At 42.6% G+C, this 19131-nt stretch overlaps 1 long non-coding RNA gene across 1 annotated transcript in view; it reads left to right on the top strand.

Annotated features, from left to right (window-relative positions):
* Positions 1-1858: 1858 nt before the first annotated feature.
* Positions 1859-19131, top strand: part of LOC308333956 — a 32264-nt gene continuing 14991 nt past the window's right edge. The window contains exons 1-2 of the long non-coding RNA XR_013965841.1: positions 1859-1984; positions 18385-18503. This is a non-coding gene — a long non-coding RNA (uncharacterized lncRNA). The remainder of the gene's footprint in view (positions 1985-18384; positions 18504-19131) is intronic.

Raw genomic sequence — 19131 nt, 5'->3', positions numbered from 1 at the left:
AGCTTAAAAGACACCACTGATAAAAACACTTAACAAACGTTAGCTTATTAAACAGATTGTAGCATAATAAAAGGTTTACCTTAGAATCTACAGTAGCAGTGTGCACAGCCAATTCGCCTAGTACCGCCTACCACCTAGTAGCAATCCACATCATTTCTCTTTGGAAATATTAACACACGATAAAACAATTCCGATAAAAACGAAAGGTATATTAATGAACCATACAAATAAAATTAATTTTTAAACGTACTTACAGAATTTACCAGTGACGAGAAAATAATAATATTGTCCGTAGAAATGCAGCGAAATCAATGCACTGTGGATGGGCCGGAAGTGAAGAGACGGGGGATACAGAACCAGGAAGTCCCGTCTACTACATTGTGCAAGAGGAGAATAGTCAGCAGTGACTGTCCGGATTACGCAGCGCTGACTGACTCCATTCAGTACAAGGCTGCAAGCAGTCATCTGATTAAAGGGATAGTTCAGATTTTTGTAATTTAAATTGTATGAAATACTTTCCATTAATATAGTGGTTGCAACTGTATTAATTGATTGCCAGAGTCCTGTGGTGGGAGTTCTGCTCTGGTTGAGTTGAGTGGTGCATTATTCCTTCATGTGATTGTGTATGCTTTTTATGTGTGATACTTTTAATATTTGTAACATTTTATGAGCAATATGTTATTACAAATTGAAATTGACGTTATTACAAAGAGTAACTTTAACAAAAAGTATCTTCTTTGCAATGTGGGGTAACTGAAAAGGTGAATTGATTTTGAAACAGTCCTAATGCCTTAATGTTATTTATTTTGAGTATTTTAAGCAATGGGATAATATTTTTTTGGTTGGTAGATCACCTTGAGCTGGCAATTTTAAAAGTAGACCTCAAGTCAAAAAAGTGTGGGCACCCCTGGTGTATATGGTAGAAACCAGATGCCACAGAGGCGAGCTCACACCGACCGCCCGACTCATTGGAGGCAGTGTAGTGTAGTGTCTTGCCCAAGCAGGGGCGGAGCTATCGGGGGGGTGGTCACACTCCGGCCCGGACCTCCTGGGGGCCCGGGCTGTCAGATGATCGATGGACGATTTTTTACACAGTCACTCGATCACGACTGATAAAATCAGCGGGCCCCCGCGAATCCCACAATTAACCAGATACAGAGCTTATATAGCCTACACTTTAGCAAAATATCATGTCTGATGAGAATGTACTGTGCTGGACTGTACAAGCACCGTGGAGTCTGTCTCACACTCTCTCCAACAGACATCCTCAGCCACGCTCCAAATGTGGTAGCCCTGGTCCAGGGCTTACAGCGAGTCTCTCTCTGACGCCCTGTGGCGCAGCCCTCTGGTGATATTCTCACTCCCGTGCGCGGGTTTTCAAATCCCAGCAAATAAACAAAACGACTTAACTACTCACCGAAACAAAGCCTGCTAGACCTTTGTAAAAGTCTATTCTCGTAGCTGGGAAGCGTCTCATGTCCCCAGTTTCTCTCTAAAATGCACTTTGTGCCATTTTAATAACGCAATGTACCCTGAATTTACCGGGCAGTCATTTCTTCTACTATGGCATTTTTGGGGTTTTTTTGCCTGCGCCAAACGCCAATCTGGTTGGATTCATTTTATTTAATGATTAAAATAGTGGACTCACCAGGATCTTGGATGGATTGATTCTAGGCTTAGAATAATTTATATAAATATATATTCAGCTCTAGAGCTGTTCCATAGCTGCTCCCCACTGTATTACACTGTATCTTGGCTCCCCCTAGTGACCCTTTACGGTACGTGCACCGTGCACGCTCCAGCAGGGCTAGTGCGCATGCACACAACCCTTAGATATCAGCGCGCACACACAGCTAGCTGTTAGCAGTGTCGTGTGAAAACACTTTAATAATAAAAGTAAAACGTTTGAAAACAGCTTAATAATTAAAGTAAGACGTTTGAAAACAGAGTCGTCTTTAAGCAGCTCAACCCTGAAACACAGCAGGTAAGATTAACTGATTAAACCTTGTTTTTACTACATTTATCTTTTATATTATTTACATGGAACAACACGACGAGTATTTCTCTCATATCTGCTTGTTTGTTATAAATTATCCTAAACAAACAGTTAGCCTACTAGCAGCACTGCAGCAGTAATAATATTGTTATAAACAAGCAGTAGGCTAGTTATAGCAGCAATAATAGTATTGTAGGCCTAACCTGTTTGTTTTAAACAAGCAGTAGTTAATACTAGCAGCAGTAACAATATTGTAAGAATGTAAGTCGCTCCTCCAAAGGGAGCTAGGTCTCTTGGTTACGTGGCTTGTTGCCTGCCTGCTCTGCTGAGTTGGGGAGAGAGAAAGAGGTTTTAGATTGATTGATTGAACACTCACAGTATGTAGAATGGGTAGGCCTACATTTCGGATGGACAGTGTCAATAATACAAAAACTGCTTATTTGAGGACGAAACCATGAAAAGCACTAAGACTTGTTTACACCAGGGTCCATCAGAACATTTTCGTACACAAAAAGGAAATCATATATCCTACATTTTAAAAAAGGGAAAAACCTAATTTATTACGACAGTCCGTTTTGAATTTCATGCGCTAAAGAGCAGTTTCGAATTTCGTGCTCTTTAGAGCAGTTTTGTCCTATTGTGTTGTGGTACACACACCATTGTAACAATGGTTAATATCCGACCTATTGTGTTGTGGTGCACACACCATTGTAACAATGGTTAATATCCTATTGTGTTGTGGTGCACACACCATTGAAATGGTTACTATGCTATTGTGCTGTGGTACACACCAATTTGTAACAATGGTTCATGTAATGGACTACTACGTTTTGGCACGTTACTGTCTGTCACAGGCATGGTGGGAGTGATCCTATGTGTGTCATGTGTTCCATCTGAATCACAGCACCTGTGTGCCCTCTAAATACACACCCAGTGCTGTGTGGTGCCAGGGGGGCAGTCAGACAGATTTTTTGTGAAGCCACTAAGGAAATGAAAGTTCATATAATGGCCTGTTGTGGCGCTATCATTGGGCTCAAAAAACCCCATAGCCCCATAGAAGTCCATGTATTTGGGCCCAACTTCACCTAGACTGTATTACCTTAATAAACATGAGGTGGATCTCAATTCGCGGTGTACACACTTCAAGGTGCGATACTAGGTAGAATAGGGTGGTGACTGCACTGGCACTAACAGGGGACTACACTGCGTAGGTGGCAAAAGGGTACACGGCATAGTGTACACTGTCGATTGGGATACTGAGCTGGGCGGAGCCGAGTGGAGCTGGGCGGAGCCAAGCGGAGCTCAGATTTCTCGACTGGCAGCCATTACTTTTTTCTCCGCACTGACCGCAATGTTTTTAAAAGGTCTATAAGCTACTTTTTTAGCCCACGGAATTTACTTTCAAGTTATTTTTGGGGAGTATTTAGTTGTTTAAACTTCATATGTGTGGTCAATTAATCATAAAAGATCCTATTTAAAAATATCAAACAACGATGTCGGAGAATCAGAGAACCACGTTGTCTCGCTTTGGGGGCTGCCAGCAGAGAGACGTACCCGTGTTTACCTCTCCTTTGTCGGCATAGGCCGAAGCAATTTCCCCTGTTTCTCCTACGGAACGAAATTATGACCCATGCCCGTCTATTGTGGATATTTACAGCCTACATGCAATTCGTTTCCAATTGTTTTATTTCCCCAAATGTCAAGTGCATTATAAATAACAGCTATTATATTATTGTTATTATTATTACGTCGAGTCTATGGTCGAATCTGATTTAACCCGAGTCCTGATTCCGTGCAAAGAGTTGCTGAAAGGAAGGATATAGGCTACCTGTAACCTGCATATATATATAGCCTATTCACTTAATGATAAATGTTTTTACATTTGGATAGAATACAGACTATTGTCGCATCTGCTGTTTGATTTGTATTAGCAGGCACCGATCAATCACTGATATACGCTATGAGCTTGTAGATCTTCTAAGTAAGTTCATGGTTAATTTGTGTATGCCTATACCTTTACAGCCAGCTAACAGCTAGTTCGTTTTCATATAGGCTAAGTTTATTGCTATAATGACATTTAACTTTGACAATATAGGTCTACTTTTACATTTAAAACAACCACATATAGGCCTATATAGCCTACTGTAAAGTGAGTATAAACTGTTAATTCAACTGAGAGAAATTCATTAATCAGAACTACTCTTAATCAGTTAATCACATTTGCATTTACATGAATGAAAAGGTTAAACCAGGCCAACTCTCAGCTCCAAATAGATAGGCTACATTTATCACAATATTACTTTACTGTGTAATCTAACACAAATCTTACAAATGCTGTCACTCAGTTATTTAATTTAGGCAGAAAATATATCACTGAATAGTGTATGCAATTAATGCATTCAAAAGAGCATGAAATGTTTTATGGACCCACAATAGTGATTATTTAATAATAATAAAACTGTATTTGTATAGCACCTTTCATGACATGAAATGCAGCTCAAAGTGCTTTACAGAGCAATGGAGGGAAAAAAAGAAAAGCAAGGCAACGACATTAAAAAACAAGTAGTAATGCAATGCAATACAGTGAGGACATGAATAACAAAAAATAAAAGATCAATTAAAAGCAATGTTGTAGAAGTGGGTCTTGAGCTGTGCTTTAAAAATGTCTAGAGGCTGCCTGTCGAAGGTACAGTGGGAGCTTGTTCCATGCCGACGGCCCGTAGAAGCAAAAAGCTGCTTCCCCGTATTTTTTAGTTGCCATTTTTTTCAGGCAAAGCGAGCAGGCCAGCAGTGGAAGACCTTAGGGGGGGGCGGTTTGGGACATATTTAGGAAGGCAGTCGTGTAGGTAGGAAGGTGCGAGACCATTGAGAGCTTTATACACAAGTAAAATAATTTTAAAATCAATCCTAAAAACAACCGGAAGCCAGTGCATGTGAAGCCAAAACTGGAGTAATATGTTCTCTCATCTTAGTTCTAGTTAAAACTCTGGCTGCTGCATTTTGGACAAGTTGTAATCTGTCAGTTGTTTTCTTAGGCGCCTGTCACACCTTTCAGACAAGCGTCTTATCAATGTTTTATGGTTTCATCTGTCTTGTCGTTTGTCGCATCAATTGACCACAATGCTTTGCGGAATCTGGGCGGTGCGTGGGCGGTGCGAGGACATGCGGAAACATCCACGTGTTGCCTGTTGTTGTCCTTACGCTGTTAGCTGCGGGACACAGTAGCTAGTAGCTAGCGTTGGTTGTGTCAACGTGTTGCGTCTCCACTTTATCAGTACCACTACCACAGTAGGTGCCAAGTCTGGCACTGATTCCGTGTGTATGTATATAGCCTCCAGGTACGCAGACTAAGCATGGCATCATTGTGGAAAATTAATATTTTCTGTTAACGACTCCATTATTTTTAATAAAGCGCATCCATTTTACCACAACACACGACTTGCTGCATTTCAGGCTGTTAGCCATGGGGCGCCTGGGCGCACGGCTCTCTCCTATCTGCAGTCAGACCGTTCAGCGTTACTTCAGGAGAGGAGACGACAGATTGCAGTGGACACCTCGATGTTAATGTTATTAAACAAAATGAGAGAAAAAAAAGGGGGGGAATCATAACATTTCATGCCCAAAATGATTGTTTGGGAGCAGTAGCATTATATATATATAAGTCATGGCTACGACTCTTTCATAATCTCCAGTCCAATGCGCACTGCCCATGCGAACTGAAAACATGTTCATTCATATTAACAGTTTTATTTTATTTTAACAACCAAATCATATGATTTTGAATCATATGAATCATATGAATCAAAATTTCTGCTGAGACAGTATTTGAAATTTTAATATAGTCGCGTAGTTTCAGCGATGAACGATGCACACCGAACGTTAAGCAGCTCAACCCTGAAACACAGCAGCAGCTCAATGACGAAGCTCCGTCTTTTTAAGCTCTTTTTAAGCCCTGTTTTTTAACCACTGCAGACAGCATATGGATTTTAAGGTTCGGATACACAGTTTTACTGATGTGCTTTTTAACTGGATTGCCGACATTCGGACTGTCAGCCCTGGCCTGTTGCTAGTTTGACAGCTGCAGCTGCTAGCTGTCACAGCCGTGGCACGTTAAACAAGCGACTTTTTCAGTTTATAAGTAGCTCCGGTCCATTCTGTCAATGCAGGGTGTGCGTGTGCGTGTGTACACGATAAATATCTAGTACATTTGTATATTCACGTACAGTCGTACAAGTAGGCTACACAGCATAGGCACTCAGATCATAACACAGGGCAGAATCATATAAGCATTAGGAGTGAAAATGCATGCACCTTGAATTATAACGTTTGTTTTAATTTTCTGTTCGGCCACGACGGGCAGGGATTATATTTTCCTGTTGAATTGCTTACTGGAACAGACCAAACTACTTTACTTCATTTTCGTTAATACGAAAGTGCATAGGCTTTCCTCTTCCGTGTCTGCACTATGCAAAAAAAAAACAACAGACTCAGAGTGTGAAAAGACCGCCCAGTGCAGCGTAACAAACGGACCTTCTCTCCTATTGGTTGGCGGGTAAACCCAACCCTTTTTGTCTTGTCTGAGGTGCCGCCTTGTTCTTCAGCTTGTGGACTACAGAATGTTTTGTGTCTTGTGTCTCGCCCCCCCCCCCCATGAAACACGTTTGTCTGATGAGACCACGTGACTCCCATTAGAAATGCATTGGGAGCTGTCTTGTCTGATGCTTTTCATCAGACAACCATAAGACGGCTGTCTCAAAGGTGTGACTGCGGCCTTAGGCAGTCCTGAAAAAAGTGCATTGCAGTATAAATCAAGCAGAGAAAAAACAAAGGCGTGGATTAGCGTTTTTGCATCGTCCAAAGACAAATAGGCTCTGATTCGTGCAATATTTCTAAGGTGAAAAAAGGCAATCTGGGTAACATGATTAATGTGATTAATTTAAGTTGTTTCGCCATACCCATTTATTTTGCCATAAATCAGATAGCTTTAAGGTACGGCCATGACAGCAATGGTATAGGAAAAAATATATATAATATTAATCATATTCGGATATTCGGTTTTCGGGGGGCCAACTGTTTCCTATATTCGGTATTCACTGCAGTTTCGGCCAAGAATTTCCCTTTCGGTGCATATTGTATGAGTACGGGTATGTAAATAGTTCAATTCAACTTTGTAAATACAAAATGTATTTATTGTTATTTTGTCTTCAGTATAAAAATGAATGAACATTGAACAAGGATACCGTATCTCAGACTCAATCATGTAAAAAATAACGTCAAAATCAAGTCATTCCAGTAGAAAATTAACACAAATACATAAATAAAAAGTACATTCATTGAACATTAAACACAAACAAATAGATTGCACTGAACTGAAAATAGATTGCACTGAACATGAACATTACACATTGCAGAGAGAGGATGAACTGGCTGTTCTCTAGAGTCTCTACTACATTTAAATGTAAACTACTACTACTACTACTACTCTCCCCCTCTTCTTCGGGCCAGCCTGCACATTGGGCCCTGGTGTTCCTGACCCTGCTCCAGACCCCAGTGCAGCTGTACCACTATGGTCTGGTATGGCCTCGGCTAGGCCTGGTGGTGCTGTAGGCCAGCAGTCCGGCTCCGCTCCAGAGACTTCCAGACATGGCAGTCTCACGTGGTGGTGCTGCTGTAGGCCCGCCGCTGCAGGCCACCTCCTCACCCGTCTTTGGATCCTAAGGCAGTGGAAAATGAAGGTTTCAGAACCACTGGCTTAACAGGTTATTTGTATGGCAGTAGTGCTACAACTCAGAATTCCCTTATTGTTAAAAAAAAAGGCTTTTGTGCTTGGGTAATATGTTCTGTTGTGGTCCAATGATGACTTTACAACAGGTTGCCAGGTTGTATTCTATTGCTAGTTTGATCACTTTCACCTTAAAATAACATGAATTAATAAATGACTGAAAATAGCCAATCTACAAGCTCAGAAGTCACAACATGTCGCACTGCAACGTGTTGGGAGCTTGTATATCTTCTATTTTTGGTGTGGACTTTTCTAGTCCTCTATAGCAGTGCTTCCCAAACTTTTTCATGTCAAGGACCCCCAAAATGATACTAATTATCCTGCGTACCCCCATTAGAAAAGATATGCCAGGGACAGACCCCCCCATAAAAATGTTTTTACAGATCTAGCAGTGATTTTCAAACAGTTTCATTTCAAGGGACCCCCAGTTTGACCTGAATTAGGCTATGAACCCCCATAATGGCATTTCTATCTCTGGGACCCCAATGTATATTGTAAAATCAGAGTGTACAAATGGAAAGGGGTTCAACTAAGAGATTGTACCATTTATACAATCTATCTCTGAGTAATAATAACAATAATATAATAGCGGTTATTTATAATGCACTTGACATTTGGGGAAATAAAACAATTAGAAACGAATTGCATGTAGCCTAGGCTGTACTAGCCCTAGTATGCACAGTATTTCACATACAGAGCCATAGAACGGCCAGGTTAATTTCTTGTTCGGGTTCAAACTGTGCGCCATAAATGTGATAAATGCTCCGTTTGTACTCACCCATTAAATAATTCCAAAGACGTGGTGTGAAAAATGGTCCTCTAGTTTTATATCCATGTGAAAGTTCTGGCACAAAACGCGTATTTAGTGAATTATCTCCACTTTTTCAAGAGATGCACACGGACGCCTTTCTCTCCGGGCGAGGGGGACACAGACACAAACACAGACGTCATCACCAATTGACCAGGGAAACACAAAAGTTTGCGGTCACACAATTGGCAGGTGCTTTGCGATAGGTGCTGGGTAATTAATCACACCACCTGCCAATTGTGTGACCGCAAACTTTTGTGTTTCCCTGGTCAATTGGTGATGACGTCTGCGGTAAACAACAGGAAGGTTCAACTATCACTCCGGCCCCCCCCTCGCCCGGAGAGAAAGGCGTCCGTGTGCATCTCTTGAAAAAGTGGAGATAATTCACTAAATACGCGTTTTGTGCCAGAACTTTCACATGGATATAAAACTAGAGGACCATATTTCACTCCACGTCTTTGGAATTATTTAATGGGTGAGTACAAACGGAGCATTTATCACATTTATGGCGCACATTTTCATATCTACAAGAAACGATGGAAGCTATCTATGCCTTATGATACATGAAAATTTACGAAGTATAATTAAATGATCACAGGCATTCTAGGTCTAAGGCTGTACATATCTACAACGGATCATTCATATCATACAGCGGTGAATTGCTTCGGGCTACGCCGAAAAAGGGTAGGCTCACACGGGGACATCTCGTCTGTGGCCGCCCCAATGCGAGACGACACGGTCCTCGAATTCTCCGACATGATTAATTATAATCTAATATAATGATTAATTGACCACATATATGAAGTTTAAACAACTAAATACTCTGCGAAAATAACTTGAAAGTAAATTCCGTGGCCTGTGTGTGACAAGTTTTAAGAGGGCTTAAAAACCACAACAGTAATGGCTGCCAGTGGATCTTTTTTATTTGGCTCCGTCTGTCATGAATACATTTGATAGCATAAACAACTAACTAAATACTATCCCAAAGATATTAAAATATTAAAATTCGTCGTGACAACAACGCATGTTTAGTTTTGCTGTTGGGGAAATGCACCGGGGGACTAACGCGATAGCGTTACTTCAAAATCTCCGACGACAACATTTTTTATTTTCTTTATTTGGCTCTATCATGATACATTTGATAGCTTAAACAACTAAATACTATCCCAAAACATATTACAATTACCTTCCGTGACACAACAACACTTTTAAAAGAGTATAAAACTTACTAGTTTCCGACATTTTTCTCTGTCTCTGCGGGCTGTCTTTCTCCCTCGGAGAAATTCCATGGGTTGCGCAGTACGGCTGCGCCGTGGCGATATACCCTGCAAGGCTCAGGGTACATCCAAGCTGGACTTTAGAAGCGGGCTCGGGCGGGGGAAATAGTGCGTAGCCCTGTGTAGTGTCAGCGCCTGTCTTTTTGTGGTCTGTGGATTGGGAAGCACTGTCGCGCACCGTTGTGACGTCACATACGCCGAAATACACACTGGCCAGTGTCCACCCTGCGGTTTGAGATTCACCTATGGTCATGAATACTTTTCGCTTCCAGTCACTAGTTTAAAGTCTCATTTCTAATGTCATAATATTCTTTTTGGAAAATGATGGCCCCATTTATAAAAAAAATGACCATAAAGTCGCGCATGTTCTGAGGGGCGTGGCTACCGTTACAGTTAATGAACGGGATCCCCCACCCACTCGAGTCAAAATAAAAACCAACGAAGAAGAAGGGGGGAAGTCCCGCCTCGTTGTCTGGGCCAGCCAATGGCCAAACTGGGCTCAAACGGATCTTGAAAGATGGCGACTTACAGTGCAAGGGATTTCAGGCTTCATTTTACGTTCACGTTAGACCCGGGGAACGCTTTGTCCATATTTTTTTACAGTCTATGTGTGGTGCACACACCATTGTAACAATGGTTACTGCCCTGTTGCGTTGTGGGGCGCACACCATTGTAACAATGGTTACTGCACTATTGTGTTGTGGTGCACACACCACAAACTAAACATCTCACTGAGCTTAGGGAGCGGCAAAAGAGGGTGTTCATAAGAAAATCACACCTGGGGATGTACCGATGAGACAATTTGTCCGATACCAATATCCAATATAATAAATTGCAATTATGGCCGATAACCGATGTCGATATGATCACATTCTGTATTAAAAATATATATAATAATTTTGACCATTCTGAAAAAAAAGACTGAAATTGAAAAAAAAGCAATGCCTCTTTATTCTAAAACTAGGAATGCACCGTTATTGAAATGTTGGCTCATATCCCAACATAAAAAGCTTGTATGTCTCTCTACGTCGTCCTCAGACGAGCCCTCCATCAGCGTATCCAGTCATCTTCTCTGATACACTTGGTAATGCTCCATACAGACGCCAGCATTCACATCCATAGAGGAGAACAGACTCCACGGTCGCATTTTTTACGCATGCGTGTTATTGTCCTTCTCTTCCAAGTTCCTCCTCCGCCTCGTCCTCCTCCAATGACAACTCAATAATACTACTTAATTCTGTAGCCTACTAGTCTTTTTTTTATTCCGGGCCCACCAAAGCAAGCGTTATATGATATTCGATTCTGAGCCATGCTGTAAAATCCGGGTGTCTTTGGGAGATTTGGCAATGTTAACCAGTTAACCGGTCGGTTCTGTTCATAAGAACTCACAATTTTGTAATGAAAACAAAACACATGCTGTCTCCAAGGCTAAACTCCAAGTAGCAGTTGAACTATTGCTCCATACAAGTATGAAAGTTCCATATTCCATTATGCAATGAACGACAGATGCAAATTGCAAAAGTCGAGACGAGAGTTGTTTTTATTTACGCACCCGGCACCGTCAACACTCAACAGTGAGGCGATACCGGGGTTCCATAGCCACCTATTTCCTATCAAAACAGGCACACATTTCAAAATAAGACTGTTGTTTTTGTTTGTACTTGTGAACATTCAACCCATGCTTTATTTTGGAATCGTACTGGAAATAGAAGTAGCTCTGATGAGGAAGAAGCCTAGTTGACTTGAAAATTCAACTAAAATAATAATAGAGACGTAATGTGCATTTGGGATGGCATACCGGAGCTGCCTCTACAGGTAGGGGAGCTTGTCACGACTATGGTCGTGTGTGGTTATGATTAATTATGAGTGTTATGATTTATGAGTGTTATTTTGGATTATAAATATATATATATGTTTATTGCTAATAGTGTATATATATTTATATGGTGGTATATTGTTATAGTATATATATATGTATGTGGATTATCTTAGGCCTAGATGTCTTCTAGTATATATATATATATCTATATCTGTGCAGCAGTTGTTATGAACCTGTATTAGACTAACTCTCCTCCCATGCAGAGTATACTAATGGGTCTTCAGACAGACTGATTGTCATCAGCTGTGTGTCTGGGGTAACCCTGTTGGCCATGACCATGGAGGTCTGATCAACCTCCCTGATTGGCTGACGGTCACGTGAGCGAGCTAGCGGCCGCGGCTCTCTCACTACATAGCCCATTCATGCCCAGCCCAGCGCTGGGGAAACACTTCTAAGGTCTTTCCCCCATCCGTCGTACTACTGTCGCCAACTGTTTTCGTTTTGTTCTTTAATTTGTGAAGTTGAACCTTTGTTTGTTTAGATAAGTTTTCCCTTCGGAAAGGAATAACTTTAGTTTTGTTTTGTGATCCGGTTTGTATTAATTTGAAGTTGAAGAGCCATTTATTTTGTACTATTGTTAATTATTATATTTATTCACTATACTACTGAATAAATACTTGCATTAAGGCCTTGGTTTCCGTTTCTCCTACCTATCTTACATTACCTTTTACCCCTAGACATATGGTTTTGTAACATATTTGGGAGCCCGTCCGTTTCAAAAAACAAATTAAGGATTCAGTTGTTCAGTTGGTTATGTTTTTTGTTTTGCTAGTATTGCTTTTGGTGGTAGACGGATTGGGGAGTATTAATGGTGAGTATGTTGCTCGCACCAGTTTGAGTAACAGATTTTGTTGCGGTGGTATGGCCTCTGATGACCAGGGTGCTAGTACGGATGTCCTGTCGCTTGAGGAGCTACAACAGTGCTCATATTGGGAATTGTACAGTATTGCCAAACAATTTAACGTTCCTTTACCGCACGGTACCAAAAAGAAAGAGGCGATTTTCGCAGCTGTCTCACGGCAGGTGCTTTCACAGGGAGTCATTACGATGCTGTCAGATGAGAGTGAGGGGGGAGACGTATCACTCATTGTCGCAGAACCGAGTTCCAGTGGGGCCAATCAGTCTGACACTACGGGTGTGTTAGAGCAGGGCGAGGATCCCGCGGGGGACCCGTCTGCTCAGGCCCCACATGATTACCCACGGGGCACTGGGGGGAGTCCTCAGGACATAGGGGGGGTTCTGCGCCTCCGGGAGCTTGAGCTGGAAATAGCACTAACAACGCTGAAGAGCGAGGAGTGCAAACTACAGCGTCAGAGACATGAGCTCGACATGGCACGCCTGCGAGGCCAGACCTACCCCGACGAGGCGTCCGCAGGGGCGCCCGCCTCCCAGCAGCAACACGGGTCATCCCCAGGTTCCAGAGGAGTGGCAGCGTTCGACATAAGCAAACAAATCGCATTGGTACCTGCGTTCAAGGAGGGTGAGTTGGATAACTACTTTTGTGCGTTTGAACGAATTGCTGGTGCTGTTAAGTGGCCCAGGGAATTCTGGAGTTTGCTACTCCAATGTAAGTTGACAGGTAGAGCACAGGATATCTGTAGCGCACTCACGGTGGATGAGAGCCTATGTTATGATGTCGTAAAGGCGGCTATCCTTAGCGGTTTCGAAATGGTGCCTGAACATTATAGGCAAAAATATAGGGCCGCTCAAAAATCCTCTACTCAAACGTTTGTGGAATTTGGCCGTGAAAAAGCCACATTGTTTAGGAAATGGTGCAACGCGAGCAACGTACACACTTTTGAGCAGCTTACTGAGCTGATAGTGATGGAAGATTTCAAATCATGTATCCCAGATCGTATTGTTGTCTATCTTGAGGAACAAAAGATTAACTCAATTGCTAAAGCCTCTGTGAGGGCCGATGAATATGATCTGACGCACCGGTCTGGTGTTTCTCCGGTGCGTAGCGGGGAGGGTCTGTTTAACATGCAGAAAAAACAGCACAAATTGTCACAGCCGAAAAGTCCACCGAGGGGCGCAAGTGCAGCGCCTGACAATCGTGCTTGCTTTTACTGTCATGAAATGGGCCATTTGGTTTCTCGTTGCCCTAAAGTACAACATAAGCAGCAGAAAGAGAATGGAAATGGAAATGTGTATTCAAAAAAACCAAAGGGTGTGGGGTTTGTGCATACTATTCCTCGGTCTGCTTCCGAGACAGCTATGGCTGTCCGGGCGGAGGTAGAGGAGTGTTTTGATCCCTTTATTTTGCATGGCTCAGTCTCTCTGTCTGATAAGGAAAATGAGCGCGTTCCTATCACCATTTTGCGTGATACAGGCGCCTCACAGTCCCTTATTTTACAGAGTGTACTGCCATTTGCGGAGAATACCTTTTGTGGTTCCGATGCATTGGTTTTGGGCGTGGAAATGATATCCTCTCGCGCTCCATTGCATATGATCCACCTACGCTCTCCACTTGTTTCTGGTCTTGTGCAGATCGGGTTACGTGAAAGTTTACCCATTGAAGGTGTGGGGATGATTCTTGGCAACGACATAGCTGGGGAAAAAGTGTTTGCGTCGCTAGAAGTGGTTGAAAAGCCTGTGGCTAACGTAGCTATGCCTGTGCTGGGAGCCCCACCCACTGTGTTTCCGGGTTGTGCTGTGACTCGCGCACAATCGAAAAAGTTTGATGACGAGGCTACGTTGTGTGACACTTTCTTGTGTGCCGAGCGACCAGTGGGTGATGCCCCACAGACACCGCGTAAGCGGGCTAGGAAAAGCTTGCTGGCTACTAAAAGTGATTTTGGGTTTGATATCGATAGGGAAACATTTGCGCATGCGCAGAAGCACGATCGCTCTCTCTCTGTGTGCTGGGAGGCAGTTACCAAAGTGGGTGATGCTGCTGTGCCGAGTGCATATAGTGTAGAGGATGGCCTCCTTGTGCGTAAATGGTTTCCAGCGGCTATCGGTGACTTGAAATGGAATGTGGTGCGTCAGGTTGTGGTACCTCAGGGTTTCCGTTCCCAGATTCTCAGTCTGGCTCACGACAACATTTCTGGCCACCTGGGCATTCGTAAAACTTATGACCGCATCCTACGCTATTTTTTCTGGCCGGGTTTGAATGCGTCTGTTACTGACTTCTGCCGCACTTGTCATGTGTGTCAGATGACGGGGAAGCCAAACCAGACTATTCCGCCCGCGCCGTTGAAACCGATCCCTGCTGTGGGTGAACCATTTGAGCACATCATGATTGACTGTGTCGGTCCATTACCGACCACAAAATCTGGTCACAAATACCTTCTTACTGTAATGTGTAGTGCAACGCGCTACCCAGAAGCGTTCCCATTACGCACACTAAAAGTGAGACCAGTTATTAAAGCGCTTTCTAGCTTTTTCTCTACTTTTGGTTTTTGCCGGTATCTTCAAAGTGACCAGGGCTCAAATTTCATGTCAAAATTATTTGCTCAAGTTGCTTCCACCCTTGGCATAGAACACAGACACTCTAGCGCTTATCATCCTGAGTCCCAGGGCGCGCTTGAGCGGTTTCACCAGACGTTGAAAGCGATGATGAAGAAATACTGTCACGAAACTGGTAAAGCCTGGGACGAGGGCTTGCCTTATCTTATGCTGGCAGTAAGAGAGAGCGTACAGGAGTCGCTGGGGTTTAGCCCAGCGGAGCTGGTGTTTGGCCATACGGTGCGGGGGCCGTTGCGTGCGTTTCGAGAGGGCTTATTAGCCAACGCAAACTCGCCGGTGACTAATGTATTGGATTTTGTTGCGGGGTTTCGCGAGCGATTGCACAAGGCCAGACAGATGGCTAGCAGCTTTCTGAGTAAAGCTCAAGGTAAAATGAAGGCATGGTTTGACAGGAAGGCTGTGCATAGAGTGTTTGCTGTGGGTCAGAGGGTGTTGGTGCTGCTCCCACTGCAAAGCTCAGCCTTCCAGGCCAAATTCAGTGGTCCTTATGTGATTGACAAAAAAATAAGTGAAACGGATTATGTGATTTTGACGCCCGATCGTCGCAAAAAGACAAGGGTTTGTCATGTGAATATGCTCAAGCCGTATCTGGCTCGCACCGAGTCAGATACTCCTGTTATTCCCGCAGTTGTCGCCTCACTTTCTGCAGCAGCGCCGTCACTTTATTCCCCTGAGAGTGATGGGCTGCGTGTAAAAGGTTCGTCTGGGTCACGTCTACAGAACTCTGAAATATTGAATGATTTACCGGGGTATTTAAAACATTTGGGTCCCCAGGCGCAAGCAGACATTATTGATTTGATGGAAAATAATGTGAATCTGTTTTCAGATAACCCATCATGCACATCAGCCCTTTCTCATGATGTAATTGTACAGAAGGATTGCCCTCCTATTAAGCAACATGCCTATCGGGTTAATCCAACCAAGCGTGCTTTACTACGAAAAGAGGTTGACTACTTGTTAGAGAACGGGCTGGCTGTTCATAGCAGCAGTGCGTGGTCTAGTCCCTGCTTGCTGGTGCCTAAGGCTGACGGGAGCCAGCGGTTTTGTACAGATTTTCGTAAGGTTAACAATATAACGCAGGCTGACAGTTATCCGCTCCCGAGGATGTTGGATTGCGTGGATCGGGTGGGGTCTGCTAAATTTGTAACTAAATTGGATTTGCTAAAGGGTTATTGGCAAGTGGCTTTGACACCCCGTGCATCAGAGATCAGTGCATTCGTGACACCAGACGGTTTATACCAATATACAGTGATGCCATTTGGCTTAAGAAATGCACCAGCGACATTTCAAAGATTAATGAATAATGTACTAAGAGGCGTGGACAATACAGAGACTTATTTGGACGATGTTGTGGCATATAATGATACTTGGCTTGAGCATATACACACTTTGAGACAGATTTTTCAGCGGTTAGGAGAGGCTAACCTGACATTAAATTTGTCAAAATGTGAATTTGGTTGTGCGACCGTAACGTATCTTGGGAAGCAGGTTGGTCAGGGCCAGGTACGTGCTATTAATGCAAAAATCCAGGCTATTCTAGAATATCCTGTGCCAAGGACTAGGCGTGAGCTCCGCCGGTTTTTGGGCATGGCAGGTTACTACCGGGGGTTTTGCAAAAATTTTGCTGCCGTCACTGCGCCGCTGACTACGCTGACTAGCGTCAAAAGAGTATTTATCTGGTCGCCTGCCTGTCAGTTAGCGTTCGAATCCTGCAAGGCTCTCCTCTGCAGCACTCCAGTCCTGGCTGCGCCCGACTTCACCAAACCGTTCAAGCTGGAGGTGGATGCCAGCGCCTGTGGGGCCGGTGCTGTTCTGCTCCAAGAGGATCTTCAGGATATCGATCATCCCATCTGTTACTATTCAAAGAAATTTAATTCAGCGCAGGGTAACTATAGTACCGTTGAGAAGGAAGCTCTCGCCCTGTTACTTGCATTACAATTTTTCGAGGTATATGTTGGCTCAAGCCCGTTGCCTATTGTTGTCTATACTGACCATAATCCCCTTGTGTTCCTAAGGCAAATGCAAAATTCAAATCAAAGACTGATGAGATGGTCCTTGATGCTACAGGACTTTGAAGTGGAAATTCGCCACAAGAAGGGGACGGACAATGTCCTTGCGGATGCCCTTTCCCGGGTTTAAGGTGCTCTCTTCTTTGAGAAGAAGTTATTTGGGGATATAACTTCTTTTCGGGAAGGGGGGTGTCACGACTATGGTCGTGTGTGGTTATGATTAATTATGAGTGTTATGATTTATGAGTGTTATTTTGGATTATAAATATATATATATGTTTATTGCTAATAGTGTATATATATTTATATGGTGGTATATTGTTATAGTATATATATATGTATGTGGATTATCTTAGGCCTAGATGTCTTCTAGTATATATATATATATCTATATCTGTGCAGCAGTTGTTATGAACCTGTATTAGACTAACTCTCCTCCCATGCAGAGTATACTAATGGGTCTTCAGACAGACTGATTGTCATCAGCTGTGTGTCTGGGGTAACCCTGTTGGCCATGACCATGGAGGTCTGATCAACCTCCCTGATTGGCTGACGGTCACGTGAGCGAGCTAGCGGCCGCGGCTCTCTCACTACATAGCCCATTCATGCCCAGCCCAGCGCTGGGGAAACACTTCTAAGGTCTTTCCCCCATCCGTCGTACTACTGTCGCCAACTGTTTTCGTTTTGTTCTTTAATTTGTGAAGTTGAACCTTTGTTTGTTTAGATAAGTTTTCCCTTCGGAAAGGAATAACTTTAGTTTTGTTTTGTGATCCGGTTTGTATTAATTTGAAGTTGAAGAGCCATTTATTTTGTACTATTGTTAATTATTATATTTATTCACTATACTACTGAATAAATACTTGCATTAAGGCCTTGGTTTCCGTTTCTCCTACCTATCTTACATTACCTTTTACCCCTAGACATATGGTTTTGTAACAGAGCTCAAGTGAGCAAGTACCAGAGCTGAAATTAAGCACTGCCTTATTCACTTTACACCATTGTTCATTGTGTAAACTGAAGTTACGTGTGATTTATTCCCTAATGCATGAATCCCATAATCTCCACATTCACATGTTGGAGAGTTGGGCTATCACCACTAGTAGTCTGGCAGCCAACAGGCTTCTTTTGTTTTTAAAGTCCTTCCTTATTCACTTGATTTCAGACCGGAGTCCAGACTGCAGGTGAAGATGAACTATCCAGACTCAGCCAGGGATGTTTCTATTAAACAGGAAGCTGAAGACGTTTCTATTAAACAGGAAGCTGAAGACCAGCCACACCTCAGTAAGTTTCATGTGCTCTTCCTTTCTTTAACCCATTAAGACCCGAGACCAGATTCTACAAAAGTCTTCTAAATCATGACCATTTTCTAAAAGAAAAAAAAATAACAAAAAACTGTTTCTATGTCAGTGGTTGTCAGACTTTTCCATGTCATGGAGCTACAAAATTATCTGTATTTGGCCGCCAGTATGTCGGTAACAATTAATTTCCCATCCAGGTAGCCGATTATCCTGTTAATTAGCGTTTGATTTTCATTTTATTAATTATTTTTTACCCCGAATGTAACATGCATGTATACATAATTAACGTTGGTAGACGAATGGTATACATTTAGGCTTTTGACATTTACTCCTTTGCAAAGACAAACAAAAAAGCAACATTTTAAATTGTTGTAGGCTTAATCGTCAATAAACAACGCATTGTGATCTGCACGCATGCATCTGCGAGTACAAAACATAAATAAATACAACACTGTAGTGACAGCAATTTTAACTGTTTTTTAACTATTGTACAGTAACAACCAAAGTCTCTATATTTCTAAAAAAAACTAATAAAAATAAAGGGATTTATAATAATAATAATATATACGATTTATATAGCGCTTTTCTGCGTACCCAAAGTCGCTTTACAG

Source organism: Protomyctophum bolini (assembly GCF_963924005.1).
Source record: "Protomyctophum bolini genome assembly, chromosome: 19".
NCBI lineage: Eukaryota > Metazoa > Chordata > Actinopteri > Myctophiformes > Myctophidae > Protomyctophum > Protomyctophum bolini.
Note: the sequence above shows the minus strand (reverse complement) of the source record. Positions and strands in the feature narration are given on the sequence as shown.